Here is a 23,061-nt window from a genome sequence, read left to right as displayed (position 1 = left end):
TGCCCGTCTCGTTCGGATAATCGAGGTTCCTCTGCACGCTAAAATGAGATGCAATCATTTGCTCATTCTTGCCTTACATTAGCAGGACACCAGCACCAACCAACCCCAGTGCCCCATGGCTTCAAATTCCCCTCTCACTCCACCAAACCCTAACCACCTGACACCTTGCGAAGGACACCTCATATTCTGCTTGGGGACCCTGTTGGGATCAATGTGGATTTCACTAGTTTCCTCATTTCCCCTCCCCCCACCTTGTCCCAGTCCCAAGCCTCCAACTCAGCACCGCCTTCTCGACCTGTCCAACTTTCTTCTCACCTATCCGCTTCACCCTCCTCTCTGACCTATTGCCTTTCCCATCCACCTATCACATTCCCAGCTACCTTCACCCCAGCCCCACACCCCTCCCATTTATCTCTCAGTCCCCCAGCACACAAGCCTCATTCCTGATGAATGGCTTATACCAGAAATGTCAATTCTCCTGGTCTTCGAATGCTGCCTGACCTGCTGTGTTTTTCCAACACCACTCTCAACTCTGATCTCCAGCATCTGCAGTCTTCACTTTCTCCCCTAAGCAGGACAATGAATAGTGATGGACAGGACTGTTTTGTAAGAATGGCTAACTTTGAAACTGTGCTGAGAAATTGTGGTCTTTGAAGAAGGGGGCCATCTGGGTTGTTCGGTATTGGAATTGGTCCTCCTGGGAGCAGATGCGACGGAGGCGAAGGAATTGGGAATATGGGATGGCATTTTTACAGGGGGCAGGGTGGGAGGAGGTGTAATCTAGGTAGCTGTGGGAGTCGGTCGGTTTATAGTAAATGTCCGTGTTGAGTCGGTCACCCGAGATAGAAATGGGGAGGTCTAGGAAGGGGAGGGAGGAAGTAGGTGGCCTGTCTTCCCAATGTAGAGGAACGTTTCAGAGAACACCTCTGGGACACCCACACCAACCAACCCAACCGCCCTGTGGCTGAACACTTTAACTCCCCCTCCCACTCCGCCAAGGAAATGCAGGTCCTTGGCCTCCTCCATTGCCAGACCATGGCAACTCGATGCCTGGAGGAAGAGCGCCTCATCTTCCGCCTAGGAACCCTCCAACCACAAGGGATGAATGCACATTTCTCCAGCTTCCTCATTTCCCCTCCCCCCACCTTATCTCAGTCCCAACCCTCGGACTCAGCACCGCCTTCTTGACCTGTAATCTTCTTCCCGACCTCTCCGCCCCCACCCCCTCTCCAGCCTATCACCCTCACCTTAACCTCCTTCCACCTATTGCATTCCCAACGCCCCTCCCCCAAGTCCCTCCTCCCTACCTTTTATCTTAGCCTGCTTGGCACACCTTCCTCATTCCTGAAGAAGGGCTTAAGCCTGAAATGTCAATTCTCCTGCTCCTTGTAAAGCGCAGCAGGTCAGGCAGCATCCAAGGATGTTGCCAGGGTTCGAGAATTTAAGCTATAGGAAGAGGCTGAACAGGCTGGGGCTGTTTTCCCTGGAGCTTCGGAGGCTGAGGGGTGACCTTATAGAGGTTTACAAAATTATGAGGGGCATGGATAGGGCAAATAGGCAAAGTCCTTTCCCTGGGTTGGGGAGTCCAGAACTAGTCGGCATAGGTTTAGTGTGGGATGGGAAAGATATAAAAGAGACCTAAGGGGCAACTTTTTCACACAGAGGGTGGTACGTGTATGGAATGAGCTACCAGAGGATGTGGTGGAGGCTGGTACAATTACAACATTTAAGAGGCATTTGGATGGGTATATGAACAAAGGTTTGGAGGGATATGGGCTGAGTGCTGGCAGGTGGGACTACTTTGGGTTGGGATATCTGGTAGGCATGGACGGGTTGGACTGAAGGGTCTGTTTCCATGCTGTACATCTCTATGCAAGTTGTATGCTTTGCCTCATAAGTGATGCATTGGCTTTTGGAAGTACAGGTCCTAGTGAGCCAGAGCTAACTTGGCTACAATCCTGAGGTCAGAAGGCTGTGGTTAGTTCAAGTTCCATTCTTGTTGCTGAGCACACCATCCAGATTAGTGCCATACTGAGGCTCGGCTGGTGTTTTGAAGGTCCTGTCTTTCAAATGAGCTATTAGCTAAAGGATTTGTCTGCTCCAGTGGATGTCCAAAGATCCTGCTGCGCTGACACTTCCCCTTTCAATCAAACCAACTGCATCACTTGTTCATCCATCTTTTTGTTCCTGGGATCTTGCTATGGGCAAAGTAGCAGTCCATCTTACATGTATGGCCAGATGCTTTACTTCAAATGAGTTAATTGAATTTGAGGGAATTTAAGATGACAGCTGTGATGAAGTGTGACATAAATTGATTTTCCTCAAAATAAGATGAGGGCATGTGTTATTTGGCTGTACTATGCTAACTCAACATTACCAAGATTTTTTGCAAGTTTTTACCCTGAGATGAGTTTCCCTTTCTAGTTTTGGCTCTGTAACTGCAAACTGAAGAAAAAATCATTTTCGTAAAGAACTTTTATCTCACTGAGAAGGCTTCAAGATAATCCACTTCCAACAATCTGCTTTAAAAACATTGATCCCATTTTGACTACTGTGACAAATTGCACCACAGCAGCTGAGATAAAACACAATATTTTAAATGGCACAATTCACAGCATTAAAACAAAAGCAGTCCATTTCAAACCAGATCTGTATCTTTTCCAAAATCTAATTATTTCTTCCTTTTGCTGTACTCTGCCGAGTTTTGTTGAGACCAGTTCATTAGTTTTTGAGATATATTGTATACAGTCATGGGATGCCACATTTGCTCTGCCCACCTTTAGTGGCCTTGATAATAATAACACAATAACAAATAAATATGCCAAATTAGCCATGCATGAAAATACTCAGAGGCAAGTTCACTTCATTGAACTCCATTACTCTTCTACTCTGTGGCTCCCAGCAGAGTATTCTGCAACATTTTGAAACACCTCAGTGATTTATGTTCCTGTCAAATTATTCCAAATATTTCACACATTCATTTCAACAGATCTGCTTCAAATTTATCTTTCACTATTCTTTATTTTTGTTCTCTGTTCCTCATTATCGTCACATACTTTGAAGTAATTAATCAGCTTGATTATTTAACATCTCAAATACTGTAGTTAGACCTTTTAATAAGCACCTTACTTCAAGACTTTGTAACGTATACTTCTCAAGTCTTTCCTTATAATCCCTCCTTTTATACTTATATTGAACATATTGCTCTTCTGTGTGCCCTGTACAATGAAATCTAGAATCTCAATTCATCTGTGTTTTCTATGGTTTTAGTCAGCAGCATTTAACCCTATTAATGTTAGCAATCCAAATGTGAGCAGGAAGAGTGGGGTGCTGTGGTAAGTTGCTGTGGATAGTGATGGTGGCGTAGTGGTAATGTCACTCGGCTAGTAATCTGGAGATTCAAGCTCATGCTGTCTAGGGAATGGGTTCAAATCCCACTATGGCAATTTGTGGAGTTTGATTTCGAATGTTAAATATAGAATCAAAGGCTTTTGTTAGGAATGGGGATCATGATGACAATTGTTGTAAACACTCATCTGGTGTTCTTTTAGGGATGGAGGTCTGCCATCCTTACCTGGTCTGGACCTACATGTGACTCCAGACCCACAGTAATGTGGTTAGCCTTTACCTACCAGCTAAAATGGACCATCCACCTCTTCCATTCAAGGGCAGTTAGGGATGGGCAACAAATATTGGACTTGCAAACAACAGAAGTGAATAAAGAACAAAATAGTTCTAGGCAGTTCAGCAATCATACCACGCTGATTTATTGCTGCCAGGTCTCTAGTATTTGTGGTCTTGGTCTCACTTGAGTTCACCATGGGTGGAATTCTTGCAGCCTCTGAGCAACCTGATGAGAAAGTGAGAAATCATGTCAAGTGCTTAGCAGGGAGTTTCTCCATGTTGAGAGTAAAGAAAAATCTGTAAAGACTGTTCTTTTTAACTTTGTGCTTTTAAAAAAAAAATGTGGACTGAAAAGAGAAAGAACTGTTTCAAACCAGAGATCTACAGGGATGACAGCATGTTGTGAAATAACAAATTTAATAGTTGTTGTGAGCTCTACTTGTGTAGGCCTGGGTTCCAGGAATTTGCAGATGAACTGGAGCCAAGATGTTGATTATCAGTGAAGCTGATTGATCATTGGTCCTTAGTCCACAAAACAATAACAGAAGTCCTCTGCCAGCCAACAACAACCTTGGGCTGTGAGCAAGACAAAGAGAAGTCAGAGACCTTTCAATTGTGGAGCAGCCCACCCTGTACCTCTTGCAAACTAGTGGAAGCATTAGGGAAAAACGGGAGTGTGTGTGTTGTGTATGTGTGTCTGTCTTTGTACAATTTGCTTAATAAAAATTGACTGAAAGTCAATCAATCAGGGTCTGAAAATCAGGTAGTTTGGCCATGTTGTATATTTCTTTTTAGAAACCTTGCCTTTTGTGATGACTCCTGGAGTAGCAGGGCTAGATTTCCGGCACACTATCTCCATGGTAACATTTGGGAATGGATTGGGTTATAAACAGAGGCAAGAATGATTTGGCTGTCATGTGAATAAATAACATCGCTGAAGGAGAACATTAGGTTCTGTCCAACATACAAAACATAACAAAGGAAATGACAAAGGATTTACGGCAGGTATTTCCTGTCCCCAGTAGACTTGAAGCTATCAAAATCCATGTTGATTGAACTTGGTGGGTAAACTAATGTGTTGCCTGACAGAATTAGAAAGGCAGAAATACTCAAGGTACTGACACAGCACTTGGTTTAGGATCAAACATAGAAGGTATTTTGAGTTGTAAAACATTGGAATCAGGTAATGTTCAGTTGTAATTGAAGCTGTTGCAGCATAAAGAGAGAATGACCAAACTGGAGTTGGGTTTCAAAAAGAAAGAGAAAAGTCAGAAAAGGGTAATCAGGAACTTAGAATTAGCATGGCAAAGGGAAAGAGAAGGAAGATGAGAGAGAACATGAAAATAAGCTTTAAATGGCATTGTTGAAGCAGGACACATCAACTACTGATGCAGGCCCTTATGAGGAGAATTGATTCATGATTTCAGGTCCCTTCAAGGATCACACTGCGGACCTGTGTGGGAACTTAGAATGTTACAGCACAGTACAGGCCCTTCAGCCCTCAATGTTGCGCCGACCTGTGAAATTAAGCTGATGCCCACCTAACCTACACTATCCATACGTACGCCCAATGCCCATTTAAATGTCTACTACTATTGCACGGTGGCACAGTGGTTAGCACTGCTGCCTCACAGCACCAGAGACCTGGGTCAATTCCCGCCTCAGGCGACTGACTGTGTGGAGTTTGCACGTTCTCCCCGTGTCTGCGTGGGTTTCCTCCGGGTGCTCCGGTTTCCTCCCACAGTCCAAAGATGTGCAGGTCAGGTGAATTGGCCATGCTAAATTGCCCGTAGTGTTAGGTAAGGGGTATATGTAGGGGTATGGGTGGGTTGCGCTTCGGCGGGTCAGTGTGGACTTGTTGGGCCGAAGGGCCTGTTTCCACATTGTAAGTAATCTAATCTAAAGACTGTTCCATGCCCTTCCTACTCTCTCTCTGAGTAGAAAGACTAGAATTTCAGAATTTTTATAAAGTAGGAGGCTACCATTTGGCACTAGGGAACAGGACCAATCTCCTGCCTTTCCCCCATATCCCTGTACACCATTCCCATGCAAACAATCATCTAATGCCCTCTTCAATGCCTCAATTGAACCTGCCTCCATTACATTTCCAAACAGTGATTTCCAGATCCTAACAACAATGGTCTTGGTTCCCTGCCAACCTTGTATCTGTAAGATCAGATTTGTTCAAACATGTATCCCTGCAGAGACACCAGCTTAGTAATATTTGTTATCTGACGGAGTTGGCAATGGACTGAAAGCCCCATCTTCCATTACCCCTGCTGCAGACTGCGCAATGTTGCCTGGAAATAGTCCATGGAGGAAAGAGACACTTTTGGTTGGAGTGAGTTAGAAGCAAAATGAACTCTTCAAAAGTGAACACACTCCCACAAGTGAAAACGTCTTTGGAGACATCACCTTTGCTTCGTTTGCACATCACTTTAAATCTATGCCCTGTCATTCTCTCATTCTGGGAACAGCTCCTCCCTATCTAGTCTGTCCAGTCCTCATCAGTGCTTAAGGAGGAAGATAATTCTGCAGATTGAAAAAAAACAAGAACCTAAGGTGCATTCCAGCTTCTGCACTATGTCACACAGCATGGTTTAAAAAGTACCTGGAGCTGTGCCTGGGATAGGGTTAGCATTACATAGCCGCACACGACTATTCTTGCCATTGTCCGTACTCTAGATCAGATACCACTGAGATTGCCAAATGCTCAAGGGCAGTGTTACACAGACAAGAGGGTCCTCAGGTCCTCAGGTCTAACTTGTAGAGCAGGTCGGAGCGGTAGAACAAGCTCATGGTAAGAATGGCTGTGACAAATGCCTAGCCTTCTTACACCATCCCTGCAAAACCCTGAGCCAGCGATTCTCAGCCGTGCAGCAGGATCAATTAACAGGTTAGATTGCACTCAGCATCAACAACTCAGCTCATGGTCCTCACCCACTAGCTTCTTGGATTGAGTTTTGCTGCCAAAACATGTATTCAGGCCTGATCCTGGGTTCAAAGGGGGAGGCAAATGACAGAACTGCACTGAAATCCATCACTTCTGTCAGAGGCGATGCCATGGCATTAGTCTGAGATTGTGCTGTTTATATTTTTGCAGTGTGGCCAGTGTACAACATCTTCTCTGGGCAATCACTCTGTGCATCCAACTAAACACAGCATTGCTGGACAATATTAAATGCGATGGCACAAAATGGGTGCTTGATCACATTGTCCGGTGTTGCTATCCTGCTGTTATCACCTTACCTTTACTGACAGTTATTGTTTTTGCAAATCTGTGAAGCATTCATGGCACTTATATCCAGACCGAATATGTACATTCTCCCCAGGATGACCATTAGTACATATTGCCTGAAAATGTCTGATGGGCAACCGCAATGCATTATCTCTGTGATGATGGATGGTAGGGTCCAATTTGTGTGGCATTGCCAGAATCTGTTTGGCGATGTTACTGCATCAGTGACTATTAGTTCCAGTTATACATTTAGATATTTAAATTAATCTCTTCTGCAACTGGTGCGTCTCAACACGTCCACACCTGTCCTCAGGTAATCACATTAATATTTGGAGCTTACCTTAGCCATTAGCTGGGGAGAGGATATCTTGTACTCTTTCTGTCATGTCTATCCAGACTGCTACAGCACTGAGACCCTCACTTTAATTTATGACCATCTCTGACATACTCCTTCACTTATGGGAGAATGTTCACTTTTGAGGAATTTATTTTACTTCTGTCTCACTCCGTTCAGATGAGCCTCCTTCCTCCACAGACTATCCCCAGGCACATTGCACAGTCTACAGCAGGGGCAATGGAAGATAATGATCCAAATCCATTACTACCTCTCTCAAACAGCAAATGCTACCATGCTGATGTCTCTGCAGGTATACATTGTGGCTTATACACATGTGAACAAGTGTGATCTTACAGAAACAAGGTTAGCAGGGAGTAAGACCATTCAGATACGACAAAGAGAGGTTTAACCCCACAGGGACGTATCATCTGGAAAACACCAGCGGGATCAGAATCCCTACTCTGAACATCATGGAGTCAGAGGAAAGCAAACCAAAAAGAGAAATTTGTTTAAAAAAAAAGTTCAGTCATAAAAGTATGGGTCTATCAATAAACTGGCAACAGTTAAATGCACTTAATCCTAACCCAATCCCTTGGATTTAGTAGATGCAAACCCAGAATGAATGGAAGATCTCTTCAAATCCCAGCTGTTCTGCAGTGCTGACATCAGCCTCATTATCCTGCAGCAAATGGTGCTGGTTTGCAACAGCAAGGTGTTTCACTGAGGCTAAATGCTATGTCATCTCCCATAACATGGGGGACTGGGCTGAGACATTGTGGTATTGAAAAATCCAACAGACATTTATTACAACTATGCACAAATCTTACACTCCTCAGGCACATACACGTCTGGGTTAACATTAAATGATTAGGTTACAACAAAGGAGCATACATCCAGCAGCAGGTCATGCTTCAAGTGATCTCGGGCTAAGATGGAGTACAAGATCTTTACACCTTCACATTACAGTACTAATATCATGAGCTTGTTTCTTAAAGGCATACTGACTGTGAGACACGACTGCACCATGGAGCTGTGTCCCTGCAACTTGAACATTCGCGAGTGAAACCCTCAGCTCATTTAGAGTCATAGAGATGTACAGCATGGAAACAGACCCTTCGGTCCAACTCGTCCATGCTGACCAGATACCCTAACCTAGTCTACTACCATTTGCCAACACTTGGCCCATATCCCTCTAAACCCTTCTTCTTCATATACCTATCTAGATGCCTTTTAAATGTTGTAGTGGATATCCTGTTCCAGTAAACAAGAACTGGGTAGCGTGATCACTCGACTGTAGTTTGTTGATAGGCAGCGCTTTCCTTCACACAGGCAAATGCAGTTTTCTGGCTTTTGTTTTTGGTTCGCTTTTGTTGTTGCCGAGTAATCATGAAAGCTGTGAAGCATTTGGAGGCTTCTTAGCATACAACGGTGCCACACTGAACAATGGGAAGATGCTGGGCTACACTGGGACTTGGGAAAGAATAACAGTCATTTAGACAGTGTCCTAAAATAAGATCTGGCTAAGGATGGGTAAGCCATGCAAACCTTTGCTTAGAAATAGTAATAAATGTAGGAATATGCACATGTATGTGCAATGGTGTGCCAGCTGTGCCACCCATGTGCCCTGAGGTGTTGGTTTGTGAGTGCTCTCCCACGCTGTGCATGGTGAAGAGCAACTTTGGACTGTCAGTGTTTGAATGCGTGCACAATAAGTTTCAAAGATGGTGCTAGTTCCAGAGATCCCAGCACATCCTCGTAACAGCATAAACATCCCTCTATGATGAGTGGGAGAATAGGGTGAGCAGAGACCCATAGTAAACAGGCAGCGAGGATAGTTTGGGATGATAGCATGAGAAAACCCTCTCAGCCTGATGAAGCGAAACCCTCCATGAAATTTGCCTGAGATGGCACTTGGCCCATTCCTGATCAGATTCAGGTCAGTTAGTACATTGCAGGTCAACGTGAATGCTCACCTTTTTCTCAAATGACTAGCATCACACCTTTTTTTCACTCCATTTCTTAATGGCATAACAGTAGCAGTCAGAGCAGCCAATGATGCTCCAATCATTTAGTTCAGTGACACAGGAAAAGGCTACTTATAACAATATTTCCTCAGGAGGGACATGTGATCAGGAAATGTAATGGTCAGGATAACTAGTGGCTGGTTGTGGGTTGCATGAAATACAAATGATGTCAGAGAGGGAAAGACCATCTCTAGTCCATCCAGCCTGCCTTGTGATGCCTTGTATATCACAATGTGTTCACTCCTCATCTTTCTCAACAAAACATAGCCATCTCCTGTGAGGGGTAAGAGACAGATAAAAATCTACAGCAATGTGGGAGAAAACAATTGTGAAAATTCCCATCCCCCCTTCTTAGGCAATCAACACAAATCCAAATCTAAATTTCTGTGTAAAAGGGAGATGAGGTTGTTTTGAAGACTGGAATTGAAGTCAGCCAGGTATCTGACTTTTGGGGTTATTCGGATCTGGTACCATTTGGATTAGCAACCCAGTGGCCACTGGCATTGCTAAAGCTGCCTGAGTATAGTCAGGTTCTCAATGATGTTGCTCTTATTTTGCTGCTGTAAATTAGAGCCATGAAACTGCTGCTCGGTGTCTTGATTAGATTACTTATAGTGTGGAAACAGGCCCTTCGGCCCAACAAGTCCACACTGACCCATTCCCCTATACCTAACGCTACAGGCAATTTAGTATGGCCAATTCACCTAACCTGCACATCTTTTGGACTGTGGGAGGAAACCAGAGCACCAGGAGGAAACCCACACAGACACGGGAAGAATGTGCAAATTCCGCACAGACAGTCACCCAAGGTGGGAATTGAACCCAGATCTGTGAGGCAGCAGTGCTAACCACTGTGCCACCATGCTGCCCATTGCTAAATCTGGTGTTCTCTAATCCTATCAGGCTCATCCAGCTGTTGAAATCCTGGTTTGGCAGTGGGCATCAGAAAGCCTCATGCCATAGTCTGCTGCTTAACTGTTGTGTAAGGTAGGACACCAGTGGTGCCTTACTTCAATTGAGATGTTGAGCTGAAACCCATCTTCCCTTTCAGGTAGATGTAAAAGATTCTACAGTACAGTCTGACAAAAAGCCAAGAGATGTTCTTGTTAATAGTTATTCCTGAACTAACATCACTAAAACAAAATAACTGATTGATTGATTGTTTCTTATTTCTCTTTAATTTCCTGGTGCATTTTGTAATTGATTGAGAACACAAAGGAGGCTTTTCATGGTGAAAGACAAACTAGAATTAGAATAGAATTGAATCCCTACAGTGTGGAGACAGGCTATTTAGCCCAACAAATCCACACTGACGCTCCAAAGAATAACCCGCCCAGACTCATTCCCCTATCCTATTACTCGACATTTCCTCTGATTAATGCACCTAACCTACAAATCCCTGAATACTGTAGGGTAATTTATCATGGCCAGTTCACTGACCTGCACATCTTTGGTCTGTGGGAGGAAGCCCACGCAGACACAGGGAGAATGTGCAAACTCCACACAGACAGTCGCCCGAGGCTGGGATTGACCCCGGATCCCTGGTGCTGTGAAGCAATAGTGCTAACCACTGAGCCATGGGAATGCTCTTTGTAGGTCAATGTAAAATTGATGGGCCGAATGGCCTGTGTTCCACGCTGTAGGAATTCTATAATTCTGTGATCCTATGAATATTCAGGGTAATATTCATGTCTTCACACATTGGGCTTCAGGACCATTGAGCTTCCAAGCCCACAACTGCAGGCAGCAGGACTGGTTGTGTAGTCGGCCAGGAGGAAGCCTCTAAGTAGGCTGAGTGCCCCACCTGGTTGGGGACAGTGTGTGGGTTCTCAGTGCTGTCATCAGAAGAATCCCTGGAAGAATTGACTGCAACAGGATGTTCTGCCATAACATGCATCTTGTTGCAACACAATTGACGCATTTGGGACACCGTTTCTAAAGTGCATGCCTATAAAAGGTCTATTGTCTGTAACGTAATTACATTGCCAACACTTTATTTCTAAAGCGTGATTTTTTGATAATGCGGGGTTGGACAAGAACATATGGCATTACAGAAGAACTACCTGTACTTGGGGCAGCTTGAAGTCTCCAGGGCACCTCACTTGGGAGGTATGCTCACTGACCTGCAAAGCAGGTGCCCAAATGCAGATGCTGTAAAAATTGCCCCTCATTGGAAGTCTACGCTTCACATTTTACTTGCTTATCCATGATGTAGGTACCTGATCCTCTCCCCAATTCTCTCTGGGAAAGTTCCGTCCTGATGCAATCCATCAGTGATTCATTGTGATGAAGCTTCCCCTATTTTCCTGGCTCCCTTCCCTTTATCCCTGTGTCCATAGGCCAGGAAAATCCAGTCCAGTGAGTTTTCCAGAAAAGGCATGATAACTGCTTATTACTGGAATCACTGGATTCTTTATTTTTGGATATTGTTTTTATGGATTCTGAAGAAAGTACATGTACATCAATATTTATAATGCCTTTGGAAATTGCATATAATGCGCATCCACATATTTGCATGTGAAATGGTTTAATAATACATGTATTCTCATGCACTTGAGTCTATTATATGATCAACCGCATTCATATATATTTTATGATATATGCTAGTTATTACTTACTGTATTTATTATGAAGAATATTTTTAATGAGCTTCCTCAAACACCTTTTTGATCAGTTGAAAAGAGATGATTGTCAGTTCTGTGATATTTTTATATTTGAAGAAAGGAACAGCGTACTGTTTCAGAATACCATATGAGCAAAGAGAGAATGTAAAACAAAAGCAGTAAATGCTAGATATACCTGACAGTCAGGTTTGGCAGCGTCTGAAGAAGAAGAAGAAAAAAAGACAAATCTCCACGGATACTGCCAGACCTGCTGAGTTTTTCCAGCCTTTTTATGTTTGGATTTCCAAGAAAGCAGATGCTGGAGCTGATGGAAGAGAAAATGAAACACAACAAAAAACGTGTGTGTGAGAGAGAGACTTATTTCCCTGCTCTAGCCCAGCTGTTGCTGAAACCACCATCCATACTTTTGTTCCTCCCTACTTAACCATTCCAATATTCCCCTGGTTGGCCTCCATACACTTTAGCTCATCCAAATTCTGCTGCCCATCTTAACTCTCATCAAGTCCTGATCACCAATCTCCCCTGAGTTTCCTGGTCTACATTGTCTCCCAGTCAAAAACGTATTGATTTTAAAAACTCTCAATGTTTAGTAGTACTCCAGAAACGGAGGTTGCCAGGCTCAGATGGGATGCTAGGAGAAAGTAAGGACTGCAGATACTGGAGAGTTAGGGTTGAAAAGTGTGGTGCTGGAAAAGCACAGCAGGTCAGGCAGCATCCGAGGAGCAGGAGAGTTGACGTTTTGGGCATAATCCTTTCATCAGGATTGTGAAGGTGGTTGAAAGGGATTGGGGGTGTGGAGAAGGTAGCCGGGAAGGTGATAGGGGAAGGTGATGGTGATAGGTCAGTGGGGAGAGTGGAGTGGATAGGTCAGAAGGAAGATGGACAGGTAGGACCTGTCAAGAAGGTGGTGCAGACCGTTCAATCACACGACGTTAACATCAGCATCACTAGTTTTCAAATCTCCCCTCCCCCACCTCATCCCAGATCCACCCCTCCAACTCGGCACCGCCCTCTTGATCTGTCCTATGTGTTTCTGAAGGTGACCAGGGAAGTTGTTAAGAAGGCTTATAGGATCCTTGGATTTATAAATAGAGGCATAGAGTATAAAAGCAAGGACGTGATGCTATATCTCTGCAAATCATTGGTTAGACCACTTTTAGAGTATTGTGTTCAGGTTCTGGGCATCTGATTTACGGAAAGATGTTAAAGTCCTGGAGAGGGTGCAAATGAGATTTACTAGGATGATATCAGGCATGAGGGATTTTAGATACAAGGAAAGATTGGAAAGATGGGGCTTATTTTCCTTGAAGAAGAGAAAATTAAGAGAGGACATTGCTGAGGCGTTCAAAATTATGAACAATTTTGACAGGCTAAAGAAGGACTTTCTATTTCCATTAGTTGACATGTCAGAAACTAGGGGTCACAGTTGTTAGCAATAGAACTAGGAGTGAGAGGAGGAGAAATTTCTTCTCTCAGAGAGTTGTTAGGATTTGGTAAGTATTGCCTGGCAGAGTGGTGGAGGTGGGATTTCAAAAGAGAGCTAGATATAAGAAAATGATAAATTTAGAGTGTTACAGAGAGAGGCTGGAGAATGGGGAGAGCTGGCAAACGTTCGGAGGCTGGTGCAGACACGATGGGCTGAATATCTTCCTCCTATCCTGTAAATCCTGTGATTCCTGTGAATCCCAATTTTAATCACTATATTATCAGCAGCCAGAATTTTACTGTGGTCTAGGCCTGAGCTCCATAATTTCCTACTCAAAGCTCTGCTTCTCAGAATCGCAGAATTATTACAGCGCAAAGACTGCTCTTTGGCCCATCAAGTCCGTACTGATTCTTCATTGAGCATCATGACCTAGTGCCATTTTTCAGTCTTTTCCCCATACTCTTGCATGTTGTTTCTGTTTAAATGATCATCCAATGCCCCCTTGAATGGTTCAATTGAAGCTGCCTCCAACAGATCTTCAGGCAGTGCATCCCAGACCCAAAGCACTTGATCTGTTAAAGTGCTTTTTTTCACTTTTCATGTACTTTATTTGCAATTCACTTTAAATCCTCTCATTCTATGGCTATGGGCAGGAGCACTTTATCCCTGTCTGCTCTGTCCAGACCTCACGTGTCTTTAAAAACTTGTTCACCGGATGGGGACATAGGCTAACTAGGCCAGCATTCTCAGAAGGCAGTTAAGAGTCAACCACATTGCTGAGAGTCTGGAGACTGTCTATAAGACAGGACAGATCGGAATTTTGATCAAGCTTCATCTCAGCCTTCTCCTCTTCAAGGAAAACAGCCCCGGTGTCTCTAATCTGTCTTAATAACTTCTGCTTCTCATCTCTGGAACCATTCTCAGAAACCTCTTTTGCATTCTTTCCAATGCTGTCACATCCTTCTTATAGTGTGACACCCAAAACAGTACACCATACTGCAGCTGATGTCTAACTAGTGAATTTATACTGGTTCAGGATCAGGATCAGGTAATCTATTAATAAATCCAAGGATACTGTATGCTTTATTGCTGTGTAGACCTGTCTTTGCACCTTTAAAGACTTGTGTACATAAGCATCCAGGGTGCCTATTCCTGCACACCCTTCATACCACACTGTCTATATTTTTTTCTGGGAAAATGTATCACCTTATGTTTTTCTGCATTAAACTTCATCTGCCACCTTTCTGCCTACTTCATGTCTTTGTCTTTGTCCTTTTGAAGTTCTATACTATCCTCCTCATTGTTAACAAATTCTTCCTGCAAACCTTGAAATTGTCTCCTGCATTCCAAGATGTAGATCATTAATATAAATCAAAATATATCATTAGTTATTGAAGTACATAAAAAATGCTTCTCTTTCCTCCTTTGAAAGGACCTCTTTGACCATAACCGTATCTCCTTGCGTGGCTGTGTCACCTTCTGTTTCATGATTATTCCTCATAGAAGAATGGAGAATCCCTAAAGTGTGGAAACAGGCCGTTCAGCCCAACAAGTCCACACCGATCCTCCAAAGAGTAACCCAACCAGATACATTCCCCTAACTAATGCACCTACACATCCCTGAACACTATGGGCAATTTAGCATGGCCAAATCACCTGACCTGCACATCTTTGGACTGTGGGAGGAAACTGGAGCACCCAGAGTAAAACCAAGCAATCATGGGGAGAATGTGCAAACTCCACACAAACAGTCGCTCGAGGTTGGAATCGAACCTGGGTCTGTGAGGCAGCAGTGCTAACCACTGAGCCACCTCTGTGAAGTACCATGGGATATTTCATGATAAGGATGGTATATAAAGTTTGATGTCTTGTTTTCCTGTTCAGATTAAATTTACCTCTTGGTTTCACTCATCTATTTCGAACTCTGTTATCTGAGGCAATGTTATCTCTTCCTCCCAGCTCTTCCTTTGTCTCTCAATTTAGCTGCTGCTGTTCTGCACTGTTCTGCTGTTCTTAGAGTTGTTAAGATCAAGTCTATCACTGATTTATCCTGTCCCTTGGTCTTTGCTGACTTTAGCGCCTTCTCAGCTCACCCCTCCACCCCACAACCGTAATTGCCCCAACCAAGACTCCCATCAACCAGCTTCCTTAAAAGTTGTGAACTTTGGCTATTACTAGCTTACAGTTCTTTAAACATATTCTCAATGCTAATGGTGAACTGACAGAAGCATTGAAAACACTAATTTTAGAAACTTAAAAATAAATTTCAGATGCACATCGCTTGGGTTTGAAAGCGAGCACCTCTGACTTCAAGTTGTGGCTTAGTTTCCACTTGTGGAAGTGGGGAAACTGGATGCAAAGGTGTTTATTTGATCTATAGTGAATTGGACAAGCGTGTATTAGTCAAAACGTATGTTCAGACTCCTCTCCCATAATTCTCTCCCACTTCCAAGGAAGTCACTTGCACTAAGCATTCAACAGTCAAATCTTTTGCCTAGTGTTTAATTATCCAACACCTTCTCTTTGTTCTACCAAAGCTCAATAACTTGTCTCCATTTCAGAGCATTGGTATCACATTTCTCAGCCTTCTCCACTGACCCCTGTATGGAGAGGCAAGGCTTCACTTGAGCTATGTGACAAAGGAGCAGCGCTCCAAAAGCTAGTGCTTCCAAATAAACCTGTTGGACTATAACCTGGTGTTGTGTGATTTTAACATTGTCCACCCCAGTCCAACACCGGCACCTCCTCATCATTTGAGCAGAGCCTTGGTCAGAATTTTTCAATCTTTCCTGTCTCCCAGAAACTTATCAATCTTTCATAAGCCTGTTTAGCTTTCCGCATAAGTTTGCTTCCTCATTTTGCAAGTCCATAACTCTTGGAAAGTAACAGGAGTTAACATTTATATATAGTAGTTTTGATTTGGAAAGGCCAAAGGGTATCGTGGTAGTGGAATGGGTAAATGAAATGTAGGTTGAATATTAGGCTGAGGTAACTAAATTCTTTGCATCGTGGCAAGGCCATAAATGAGGAGAGGGATGGAGGATTTGGAGTGGGAATTCCAGAGTCTAGAACCTAAACTGCAGAAAATACAGCTACTTCAACATGGCTGAGACAAGAAGTTAAAGCTCTTCATCTTGCACTCATCAGAACTTGGATGCAAGAAACTGATTTTAAAAAGATAGACATCATGTTATACAGCATGAGAAGAGGGTGCTGATTGGTTGGGCCATCATTGGCTGGAGATGCAGTGGAAACAGTTAACTGTCAGTCTTAGCTCTCAAACCAGGCAGGCAGATTCTGATTGTTCAGGGTATTGCCATGGAGATGCAACAGATTTTGGCTGTCTCTCTGACCCCCTTCAATTGGAAAAGATGCAATGTATGTACTAATTCCTTCTCCCCAAATCAAACGTGGTCCTGTATATTTATATGTGTAGCTTCCAGCAGATGCGAATTCGTCAGACTGTGGGCCTGGCTGATGATCTTAAATGGCTTCTAGTGTAACTCTTAGCACACTCTGGATTATTTAGTAAACGATTTCAATGGCGGAGATACATCTGATGGTGGATGGACCTACCTGAGGGCTGCAAGCACAGGCTGGTTGAACATGAATGGCCAGCTGCCACCCTGCAATGGGCATTGGGAGCTGTGCTCACAAGCCTCTGAAATGTAGACACTTTATTTTTATCACCCTCTCTACCAACTTATGAGATCTTAAGGGATCTCATTTCCGGAGCTCATAACAATGAGGGGGAGCGGGTAGAACCTTTACCCATTAGGTGACCTAACTTCAGGGGGCTTCATTTAATACTGAGTTAATGAAAGCCCACCAAACTGAGTGATCCCAGCAGCATTGTGAGTTGTTGCTTGTGAAATGGATAAATTCTCTATGTCTGTAATGTATGACATCCGTGATAAATCTGCCTAATATAAGTTATTATCTTTGGACACATCCAATGGAAAACAGAATTAGTTTGGTGGAGATCCATGGAAAATGTGCAGAGAAGCCAAATAAAGACGCACAGGCAAGGGGTGGAACTGTGTTTGTTTTTTTTTTGGTGAGGAATGACAGTGTTACACTTACTCAGTTTAAGAGTGAGATAGAAACTCAGAGCAGTGAATCACCATTAAACAGGGAGACAGTCACAGAACGAGTATGTCATAAACAGTTCCTGAAAACCCAAGCAGCTGTCAAACCTACTGATAATTTATATGGGTATATTAGCCATCTGGGACTTTTCCCAAAACACAACCAATATATTTCAACGGGATTTCTCTTTTTGTGTATTTGAATTCGTGTTACAAGCCTCCAACTTTGGATCAAGGAAGTTGCAATGTGAGAAGGAAATCAACACAGTCGCAAAGCTTAGGTTAGAATCATTATCTAAATTGTTCATGTTAGTGCTTTGTACAAAAATGTTACAAAGGTTGGGTAGCTGACGTGCCAGATTCTCATATTTCCAGCTGCTTTCCTAGAACAGGCATACCATTCAGATATTGGCTTTCCACACGCAATGACCCACGAAACATTGAGAAAGTGTATTATAAATAAAACAGCTGAAAAACAATTTCCGAATAAAAGCTTTAAACAAGGCCAATGCCTCAAGGCACTTTTTTTTTACATTTTATTCCTTCCATTATCCTCAAGATCCATTTAACAGTACTTTCATGTGGCTGTACAATTGACTGTCGTTGGTGGCGCACTTGTCAGCCTGAGAAACAGATGCTTGAGAAATACAGGGGAGGTGGAGTGGTTGGGGGCCAGCTATCCCTGGGCCTGGCAGAATTATGTTGGCTGAGGCCAAAAAAGTCAAAAGGAAAACTGACTGTTTCTGTTTTTGATTGGCTTATTTAACAGACCATCATGGAGCAAGTGCCCCTCTTCCCCATTAGAGTCTTATTTAACAGACCACCGTGGAGCGAGTGCCCCCCCCCACATACAGAGGACATCAAGCGTAATTTTGGAAGGCAACTGCATGGAACATATTCTGTACTGCGCTGACAGAGGTGCTATCTTTCAGATGAGAAGTTAAATAGACATTGTTTCTATCTGAGGAGGATGTAAAAGATCACTTGGCACAAGTCAAGAATGTGATGGTATACTCCCCACTTGTCTGGATGGGTACAGTCCAACATCATTCAAAAAGATTGACATCATGCAGAACAAAACAGCCTGCTTGATTGGCACCACAAACATTGACTCCCTCCACCACTGACACACAGTAGCAGCACTGTGTACCATCTACAGGATGCAATGCAATAACTTACCAAAGCTCCTCTGACAGCACCTTCCACATTTGCAATCACTACCACCTGGAAGAATGTGGGAATCTGCAGGTTCCCCTCAAAGCCAGTCACCATCCTGACTTGGCAGTATTTCTCAGACCCTTCTGTCAAAATGCTGGAATGCTCCCTCCCGAACAGCACTGTGGGTGTCATTATAACTCAAGACCTGCAGCAGTTCAAGAAGGCAGCTCGCCGCTACCTTGCCCAGGGCAATCAGGAATGGGGAATAAAATGCTAGCACAGCCGAAAAAGGAATTTTTTAAAGAAGTGGTAAAATAACAGGGGTGCTCAACATTTATCCTTGAAATGCAGCATTAAAAATAACTCTCATTATCTCCTCTGTTTGTGGGAACCTGCTTTTTTCTGGCGTTACAACAGTACCTCATTCCCATAAAGCTCTTTAGGACATCATGTCGATGTGAGAGGTTGCTATATAAATGCAAACCTTTCTTTTCTCCCGGAATAGTTATGGAGCTGTTCTGTTCAATATGAAGCTAAGAATTGAATATAATTTGTATCAGAGGAACTATAAAGATAGACTCTGCTAACAAAATGTAACACAATAAATTATGAAAGAAAGACTACAAGCCCTTTTGTAGTTGAAACAGGATAGTCTGTTGAAAAACAGATGATGAGGTTTGCTGTGAAACTGCAGTGAAATTTTAGCATGTTTCAATATAGGTCTGAAATATGAAATTAGTATTTTGTGATTCTTTTGCTAAGTAGGCAATTGTAATGTTAAGTGTAACCATAGTAACTATAGGACAGTGTATACTGGAAAAAATAATGGGGTATTGTGAGGAAGGTATGGTGATAATCATGGGAGTTTTAACTTATAGATTGGCTGAATCAAATTGGCAAGGGCAGCCAGAATGATGAGTGTTTCCAGGACAGGTTTAGAATGTGGTAGGATTTTGAGACAGCTCGAGATCACTCTATATTTGATCTGATAATGTGCACTAAGACAGGATTAAGTAATGACTTAATAGTGAAGGTTCTCCTATTTGGCAGTGATCATAATATGATTGAATATCATCTTCAGTTTGAGGGAGAGGGCATGAAGACAGAGATGGCTAAAATGAACTGGGAATTTTGTTACAAGATAAGCCGATAGGGATGTAGTAGTAGATGTTTGATATACTTTAGAAAGAAAGACTGCCCGAGAAGAACATAGCAACTGTGAATAACTTAAAACATTAAAAAGGGTATTTAAGTTGAAAGAAAAAAATGTGTAATTCTGCAAAGAAGAGTGGCAAGTCAGAAGATCGGACAGAGCAAAAAGAACAAGAAAGTTTGTCGATAAGGTTATAAAGGTGGAGAAATTAGAGTTTGGGAGAAAGCTAGCTAGAAATGAAAAGCAAATATTAAGAGTTGCTACAGGTATTCAAAAAGGGAATGAGTAAGTTCGTGAAGTATTAGTCATCAAGTGAGAATCTGGGGAATTGATAATGAAAAATAAGAGAATGGCAGTGAAATTTGAATAGATGTTTTGTATCTATTTTCATTGTAGAGGAAGAAATAGCATCTCAGAAATAATTCTGAATCAAGAGATGAAGGGGGAGAACTTTCTGCTGTAAGAGCAGATTTTAATTTTCCAAAATTCTTTCAATTCCGGAAAGATGTCATCAGACTACAAAAGAGCAAATGTGACTCCTCTATTCAAGAAAGTGGGGCGAGACAGAAAGCAGGGAGTTCAAATCAGTTGATTAGCATCTGCTAGAAGGAAAAAGCTGGAATCTTTTATTAAGGAGGATGTAATGGGTGCTTAGAAACTCTTAATGTAATTAAGACAAAGTCAGCATGCTTCAGTGAAAGGGAAATTGTGTTAAACTAATTTAATGGAGGCTTTTTTGAGGAAGTAACAAGCAATATTTATAAAGGGGAACCTGTAGATGTACTGTACCAATAGTTCCAGAGCTGAGGGGGGTATCATAAGAGTACAGACAGAGGATTGGTTAGACTATTGAGTTTAAGCAAAACACATTTTTTACACCAAGTTAAAATATAAACAAAAACAGAAGAATTGGCATTACATTAACTCTATCAAAATACTTACAATGACAGTGCCTTACAATTGACCTTAAGTTAAAGTTAGGGTCTAGGCTGTCCCCTTGATATGTTTTGAAGGGGTTTGGTCTGGTTCACAAATATGTTGGTTGACAACTGTAAATTGTGTAATGCAGTAGAGTTTAGTTCTGGGGCCTCAACCATTTACTTGGATGTAATTTAATCCAATGGACAGTTGCCAAATTTGCTGTTGACACAAAGATGGGTTGGAAAGTTATTTTGTGAAGGAGGACGCAGGGAGTCTGCAAAGGGATATTGTTAAAGGGCTGAGGGGTGGCAGCTGGAGTTTAATTTAGATTAATGTGAGGTTCTGCATTTTGGAAAGGCAAATCAGGGCAGGATGTATCCACTTAATGGTAAGGTCCTGGGGAGTGTTGCTGAATGAAAAGACCTTGGAGTTCCTTGAAGATAGAGTCTCAGGTAGATAGGATAGTGAAGAAGACATGTAGTACGCTTTCCTTTATTGGTCAGAGCATTGAGTATAGGGTATGGGAGGTCATGTTGTGGCTGTACAGGCATTGATTAGGCCACTTTTGGAATATTGTGTGCAATTCTGGTCTCCCTCTTATCTGAAAGATGTTGTGAAACTTGAAAGGGTTCAGAAAAGATTGACAAGGATGTTGCCAGGGTAGGAAGGTTTGAGCTATAGGGAGAGGCTGAACAGGCTAGGGCTGTTTTCCCTGGAGCGGAGGCTGAGGGGATGACCTTCTAGAGATTTATAAAATCATGAGGGGTGTGGATAGGATAAATAGACAAACTCTTTTCCCTGGGTCAGGGGAGTCCAGAACTAGAGGGCATAGGTTTAGGGTGAGAGAGGAAAGATATAAAAGAGAGCTAAGGGGCAACTTTTTCACACAGAGGGTGGGTATGTTTATGGAATGAGCTGCCAGAAGAAGTCATGGAGGCTGGTACAATTAGAACATTTAAATGGCACCTGGATGGGTACATGAATAGGAAGGATTAGGAGGAATATAGGCCAAGTGCTAGCAAATGGGACTAGATTAATTTAGGATATCTGATCGGCATGGACGAGATGGACTGAAGGGTCTGTTTCTGTGCTGTACATCTCTAGAACTCTTAAATGATTGGGCAAAAAAAAATTGGTAGATGGTATATTATGTAGTGGTGTATAATCTTGTTCACTTTGGCACGAAGAATACAAAAGCAGCTTGTTATTTAAATGGAGAAGAATGTGGTACAGAAGGCCCTGGGTGTCTGATACACAAATGTAGGTATAGCAAGTGATTAGGGAGGCAAATAGGACATTGTTGTTTACTGGTAGGGGAATCAAATATAAAAGTAAAGGAGATTTTGATGCAATTGTACAGGATCTGTTGACACTAGGCTGGAGCACTGGTGAATGGTTTGTAATCTCATGGAGACATAAGATTCTGGATGGACTTAACAGACTGGATTCTGAAAAGGTGTTGGGTTCTTCTTATGGGAGGGACTAGAACTAGAGACATAATTTAAAAATAAGGTGGCCTTCCATTTTATGACGAAGATGAAAAATTGTTGCTGTCAGAGGGTCATGAGTCTTTCGAACTCTTCCCCACAGAATATTAGAGGCAGAGTCAATGAATATTTTCATGATAGAAATAAATGGATTTTTGACTAACAAGGCAGTCAAAGGTAGTTGGGGGCTGGCAGGATTGTGAGGTCACAATCAGAGCTACCATTATCTTATTAAATGTTGGAACAATTTCATGCTGGCCTACTCCTGCTCCTAATTTGTAAGTTTGTTTGATAAACCCATAACCATGTGGAGCGAACACTCCAAAGCACAATACAAACATGTGGGATTTAGCTGTAGTAGCGTTGATCTGCCTTGGGATACGCTATTCATTTCTCTATGCTTTCTTGGGCTTTTTTGGGAAAAAACTTCCATTTTCATTTCCAAAAAGCAATGTGACCAGGAAAAAGAATACATGAGCTGATTTCAAATGGGATTCCTTGTGTGCATTCCAAAGCTAAATACCCTTCCCCAAATATCCTCCACTTCTCAACATCCAGACTTCCTTGAGGTTCCAGCGTTTCTGCCATTACCAATGAAAATTTGATGGTTCCACTGTCGGCCATGTTTGATAAGCCTGAGCGTGTGATCCTTACCAGTTCCTTGGTACGAGGGAGGGGTGTGACCATGAAAAGCAAAAGGGAATTTCAGGGAGAAAAGAAAGTAACCGGTACTTATAATCACTGTCCATGCAAACCTCTCAGAACAAGCTTCCCATGGCCCCAACAGCCTGAAGGGAACTGCCACCAGTCTGATTCTAGTCTGTGTTAACACCAGTTCTTGTGCTCGCATCAGCTCCATCTTTAACAGTCGTCCCAGCATTAAATAAAAGGAAGTATTGCCATTTTTAGTACAGCTGGTGCCTGAACCAAATTTTTTTCACATCATGTTTGTGTCTTTTGCAACTCACTTTAAATCTATGC

General features: G+C 42.7%; 1 protein-coding gene across 1 annotated transcript in view; it reads left to right on the top strand.

Annotated features, from left to right (window-relative positions):
* The window catches only part of rasa4 (RAS p21 protein activator 4), a 248,801-nt gene that overhangs the window by 36,216 nt on the left and 189,524 nt on the right, over positions 1-23,061 (top strand). The window lies entirely within an intron of this gene.

The sequence above is a fragment of the Hemiscyllium ocellatum genome, chromosome 31 (genome assembly GCF_020745735.1).
Source record: "Hemiscyllium ocellatum isolate sHemOce1 chromosome 31, sHemOce1.pat.X.cur, whole genome shotgun sequence".
NCBI lineage: Eukaryota > Metazoa > Chordata > Chondrichthyes > Orectolobiformes > Hemiscylliidae > Hemiscyllium > Hemiscyllium ocellatum.
This window is presented reverse-complemented; position numbering and strand designations above follow the sequence as displayed.